Source organism: Haemaphysalis longicornis, unplaced genomic scaffold (genome assembly GCF_048455015.1).
Source record: "Haemaphysalis longicornis isolate Haplotype H1 unplaced genomic scaffold, Haemaphysalis longicornis Haplotype H1 scaffold_1, whole genome shotgun sequence".
Classification (NCBI taxonomy): domain Eukaryota; kingdom Metazoa; phylum Arthropoda; class Arachnida; order Ixodida; family Ixodidae; genus Haemaphysalis; species Haemaphysalis longicornis.
In genome coordinates this window covers 388,070,156-388,076,378 of record NW_027526203.1, presented here as the reverse complement: position 1 = coordinate 388,076,378, position 6,223 = coordinate 388,070,156, and the positions used below count along the sequence as shown (strand labels likewise).

Genomic DNA, 6,223 nt, shown 5'->3' with positions numbered 1-6,223 from the left:
TGTTCTTGTCCTCGTTAATTTGCGCGCAGTTTATTTTTCGCAATGCATAATTACCAACTCGCCCAACTCGCAACCCTTTTACAGATCCTATACTCCGTAAAAATGAGTTGCCTGTCCTTTTAGGTACAGCAAAATCTCGCGCAGCGCATCATTCTGCCAGGGGGCCATATCCTAATGTCAATGCACACACTATGAAAGCAGCTTGCACTTAATGCGTCACATTGTCTGCTGATAAGCATTTTAGATTCGCCCCTCTCATCATCATTCACTTCGTGGAGATGGCGGGATTTTCTTTCATAGCTTGTTGTCACTGCAGTAATTAATAGCAGAATCAGTCCTACAAATCAAAGAAACGGTTCGTTTCAAGTTGAAAATACTCACAGTAACACACTTTGCACCACACGGAGGAACAATCGGTTGCAGTGATGAGGCATAAGGGTAACTTGTTGTTAAAGGGTCATTGAAGACAACCAGCAAGTTGATTTCAAACGGAAGTCGGACCTCCGCATAGCCATTTCAGCATTGATTTAGTGCCAAGATGCCTTAAGTGCTGAGAAATCGCTGTTCAACTGCTCATCAAACGTGACGCAAACACGACTGCAGTCGCTGTTTGCATCAGGATAAACCGGAAGCAAGTGAAGCAGCGGTGATTAATAGCAGTATACAAGCAACTGAATGCAACATTACCACGTACCAAGCAGTTTGGTCAGTTCCGGTCAAATCGCTCATGCGTCCCCAAACTCCCCTGTCATTTGCCGTTCGAGACCACTAAGCAAAATGTGTCTCCATTGGACCTGTGATCAGTATTTACGCTTCACTGAAGAAAAACATTTGCCTTTTGAGGCCCCGCAAGTCTTGGCGTCGAACGATTTTCTCATGCGTAGCTCGCATGCTCCCTTGGAAAGCGGTACTGCCACCCCAAGTATGGACGAGTAGCACCATGCAGCGGCAGCCAAGAAAGAAGTTGTGCGCGTCAGGCCACTTAAGCCCTTCCGGTTAAAACGTGTTTTTGCTAGTTTCAACCTTATTTTTAAAAAAATGCCAGGTGTAAGAGGGGTATAATAGTGTTCTCCGTGAGCTAATCTATCAACCTAGAGAGGCTTGCATTTTAACTTCACTGTCATTTAAAGTTGTGCTCGAGTATATTGTGCGGAAGTAATATCTTTTTTATTGCTGCAAAAGCCACGATGGTTAATGTACTGGCACTTGGTTTTATGAAGCCTTTGCATTCCTAATTTAAGTACTGAATCTTCGCAGGGAACCTGGCATAACAATTTTATTACTGTACCGAATTATTAAGTTCATTTAACCATAGTGTCTGTTTTGAATTTTACATGTGGGTCATTTTTTTTTTTTTTGCTTTTTCAGGTAGATGTTCCTTTGACTCCCTGCCTGCATTCCGCGAACGGGGAAATTAGCCTCCGCATCGATGGCCAGAGTGTCTTGACTGCATCATCTTTACTGGGAGGACTGCGTAGTCTGTTTGCATCGTTCTGGGTTTTCAACATTCAATATCCCAAGAAGGTACACAGAGCTCTAACGTTTGTGGAACATGCCTTTTTGGACCTTGCCAGTACCAAACCACGTGTGAGGGATTTAGAACTAATCAACTTTTATCGCATCAATATCCCTCACCAATATTTTATTTGTTTTCAATCCTGTAACCATTGGATAGTAGTTTAAAGAATTTCGTATTATGTTTCTGACGTTTTACTTTTTTTTTTACTGAACAAGGGATATTTGATGGGCCCTTCAGTATGCTGATAATACAGCTATCTTTTAGTGAAGCAATAATATTAACCAACTAATATAACTTGAAACAATTATCTAAATAATGTTGGCAACTGGTGCCAAATGAATCAACTTAAAATTATCGGAAAAACACGAATTACATGGCTTTTTCTTCTCACTCTGAACAAGCTGTCGCAAAACCACGCATTCTGTTCTATATCCTTACAATTAACCCCTCAGACTGGGTCACTTTTCTTGGCGCATTTGTGTCTTTATCAAAACGCACTGGTATTTTCCGCAGCATATTTCTCGTTCTTTATATTACTCTTTTATCCATAGCCATCTCATTTCTGTCTGTCTCCTACATCATTTATCTCTTGTGCCTTTACCATCTACAAAATGCTCGTTACCTTTCAATATCAAATCGTTACACAGCTCTCGCTCATTTCACCACCAATTGAAAAAAATTTTTGTTGTTGTAAACCACTGCAACTGTGTACTGAGTACTGATGCGTACTGATAAGTACTCACGCGTTCTCAATCCTCTAGTATTATATAATGATGTCACTTACCATGCCGTTGTGTTTGTGCCTATATGTTTTTCGCGTATTTCCAGTTCTTGTAGTAATATTGTTTCTACAGTTTGTTCAACTAGCACACAGATCGCTCATTTCACCACCAAGTGAATTTTTTTTGTTGTTGTAAACCACTGCAACCATTTTTTTCACTTTCTGTACTGAGTGCTGATGCGTTCTGATAAGTTCTGATAAGTACTGACGCGTTCCCGACCCGCTATTAATATATAATGATTTCACTTACCATGTGGTTGTGTTTGCGCCTATCTTTGTTTTTCGCGTATTTCCAGTTCTTGTAGTAATATTAATTCTACGGCTTGTTCAACTAGCATTCTATTGCTGTCTTCCATTCCTAACTGGCGTGTTTTTAGCAATTTACCATTTTTGCTTTCTTATAGGAGGTCGCCCAAAGTTTTTATTTCGGAGCCTTGTGTACACCATGTACCATGTAAACTTGTATGCGAAAGTTCGTTTGAAATAAACCTGAAACCGCGAAAAACCGTGTGAAATCAGTACTCCCGCAGGGAACTAGAAACTCTCCCTTGTGGCCTTGAAAAAACTCCTTTCGGAAGGCCTACAAAACCGCCCCAACTTTGCAAAACTCCATTCAAAAGAAATATATGCTTCCCTTGAACCTCCTAAAAACTCCCCTCGCGAGGCCTACAAAACGTAAAACTCCATGCAAAAGAAGTAAATGCTTCCCTTGAACCTCCTCAAAACGCCCCTAAAATAACATAAGTACTTCCCAAGGGAGCCATAATAAGCTCCTATTCAACCGCCTAAAAAGTCCATAAACATCACTTAAAAACGCCTTGAGGAAGTAAAGAATACTCCATTTTGATCTCCTTAAATTCTCCCTAACATTTCTTAACACTCCCTAACTACCTCCTTTCTATCACCTAAAAACACCCTGTTTTGAGGAGGTAAACAAAACCTCCCTGTTCCATGTAGTAAAAAAAACTCCTACAAGGAGGATCACTAGAGGACAGGCGAAAAAGAACCTCTAGGGAGTATATGGGTGGAAAAAAAGTTTAGAGTGAGCGGCGTTTAGTTATTAATGCGTGAGCATCACTCACGCATCACTTGGCTCGGCTGGCGAAAAATGCTGCGTCCCCATATCTCCGTGGTCACATTGTCAGCAAAATTGTCTTTGGCTCACAACGCCCGGTCATCGAAGTTCCCCATTCGTCGCGAACCGGGTGCCCGCCGGACTGACACTGACTGTTCCGTTACGCATTCATGTCTAGCGTCGTCGACTGGTGTCTGCAGCTTGACGTACAATGAGTTTAAAGTACAATGAACAATAAACGTTTGTTATCGAGTGGTCTCGTTGAAAGGGGAGCATTGAGTTCGTCACTCAAACTCCGCGTGCACTCAAAACACAAAAGAAACGCCAAAACTGTGCGTACAGGTTCAGGCATAGAAAAGGTTGGTACATAGCGCCGAAGACGGCGGATCGTCACAGAAAATGCGAGAAATAAGCTGCGAAGTTGACCAGCGACAGCCAATAGGAGAGTCATGGCCGCAATGACGTCGTTTAGGCCATGCCAGGGGTGCATCATGAAGAAAATTGAAGAGAGCGCGGTTAGTTTTTTCGCGTCTTTCACAGCGATTTGCGCGCTCACGGCTTCACGTGCACGCGTAATATTTGGCTCAGGAATGAATGAAACCACGTTTATTCCACATTATAATGTGCCGAAGGCACTGCGGTGGAAAGGACTACGGTGTTATAGCAGAGGGAAAGGGTAGGGCTGCCTCCGTTTTATGAACGGACGTTTAGGAGGCAGCTAAGTGGGGGCCGCTTGAATCTTGTGGCTGTCGAGGAGCCGATCACCAACCGGTGGCGCCACCGGGTCTTGAAGGAAGAGAAGGAGTGCTCGCCAGAGCTCGGTGGCTCGATCCAGAAGCTTGGGATCCGGACAGGCCCATGTCCGGAGAGAAAAAGGCCAGGGTCCCCGTTTTATGGTGGCCAGGGCACGAAGCCTAGCTGGAATGTAGAGGGGGCACTCCCAACACAGGTGGTCGAGATCAGTGCGGCAGTTGCATGCGGAACCGGTGCCAGTTACAGGCGGTGATGTGACACCTTTGTGAAAACGGTTGAGCAAAAAAGGAGTAAGGAGTGTGCCTGTCTAAATTCTCCGAAGCAGAACAGACTCTCGCCGTGTGAATACATTTGATGGGAGCGGCAGTATCAAGAGTAGATTGCCAACTGCTGTGAGGTAGGCCGCACATTGTTGTTTGGTCAAATGCTTGTCTGCTATCGGATATGCCAGCTCGCGTGGGGTAGCTAGGAGAGCAAAAGGAGTATCGGAGACTCTGGCTAGCGCGGTGTAAAGATGTGCGCGCGCTAATCTATGAGCCTTCTCGTTTCCGGGTATACCACAATGCGCGGGGACCCAGAGGATGGTAACATCGTGACCGCGTTCAAGGAGTAGGCACGCCTGGTGCCGGATCTTCTGCAGCACATGATCTGTGTAAAGAACATTAGCGCATCCCCGATGGGCAGCCTGAGAATCAGTGTACACACGATGGTGAACGGAGTCAGTTTCAGATGAAGTTTCGAGGGCCGACTCCAAATAATCTAGAATGGCCATTAACTCTGCGCGGGTGTTGTACATCACCTCTGTTGATACATGATGGCGTCGGTTCTGGCATCCATTTGTCTGGTCGTACCACGCAGTGGCATAGCAAGTGTTGCTGGTACCATCTACCGTAAGTGCAGCGTCCGTGTATACGATGCGTTCAGTCAAGGGGAGGGAGCTCGTAGCCTTAGCATGCCTCTTGGAATAGGCAAGGCGCCGCACTCGCTGAGTAGGTCCATATTAAACGGAAGTGGCTTGCCATCGGTGAGTGCAGTGACTTCCCACGGCGGTGTTTTGTTGGGCAGAGTGGGAAATGTGTGGATGTCATACCCGAGGAGCATGAGCGTGTATCGCCCAGCAGTAGTCGCGCGAAGCCTCGTCTCCTGCTTACGGATGTGCATGTCGACGAGCTCAGAAAGGTTGTTGAGCTTGCTACAGCTCTTGAGCGCATCGAGGCGTGTGTACCTTGGAAGTCCAGTAACAATCCGTTTGGCCTCGTTAAGTAGCCGATCGAGCGCGAGCATTTGCGTGAGGTTGACCGGATGATACGGCAGTCCATACATGATACGGGAGACGAGAAAAGCTTCGTCGCATTTCACGTTCGTTTACTCCACGAGTGCGGTTAGAGATTCTGCGTAAAGCGTGTAGGATTTGTTTGCTGGCCCTCGTAACGCGTTGGAACCAAGTGCTCGCTGTGCAGTTCTCGTCAAGGTGCGTACCGAGTATTCGGATAGTAGATTTCCGAGTTATGGGTTAATCGCCGATGTAAAGTTTAAAAGACAGTTTTTCTTCCTGTTTTACAGGGGTGTGTCGGCCACCATTAATGACGACGAACTCGGTTTTGTCTGCGGCGGTGTGTAAACCTGTTTCCGTCGCGTAGTCGTGAACAATGTTGACGGCTCTTTGTAAGACGTCCTCCTGCTCACCGATCGATCCTTGATGCGACCACACAGTGACATCGTCAGCATACACCGCGTGTTTCAGGCCCGGTACGTCCGCAAGGCGTCTTGCTAGCTGGTGCATAGCTATATTAAACAGGGTGTACCATCATGACCAAAGCACGTGCCCTTGGCATCAGAGGGAAAATGTTTGGCTCAGGTATTTCTGGCAGTGCAATCTAAACGTAGCGCAGGTTTACTTGCACTGCTCAAAAAGTGTTAAAGGTCTCTTTAATTTTCTCTTTAACCTTTCGTATTGCTTTAGGCCTGTGGGCGCATGCCGACAGCACCGGCACCCGAAAGGCGCGAGACCAGTTCGCGTGCACATGTGGTAAGACACCAGGAAATGTGCCGGTCAAGAGCCACAATATACCTGAGTTACAAACAACGCAGGAAC

General features: G+C 45.9%; 1 pseudogene; it reads right to left on the bottom strand.

Moving 5' to 3' along the window:
* Positions 1–4,093: 4,093 nt before the first annotated feature.
* On the bottom strand, positions 4,094–5,469 carry LOC144172146 (uncharacterized; annotated as a pseudogene).
* Between the last annotated feature and the right edge of the window lie 754 nt (positions 5,470–6,223).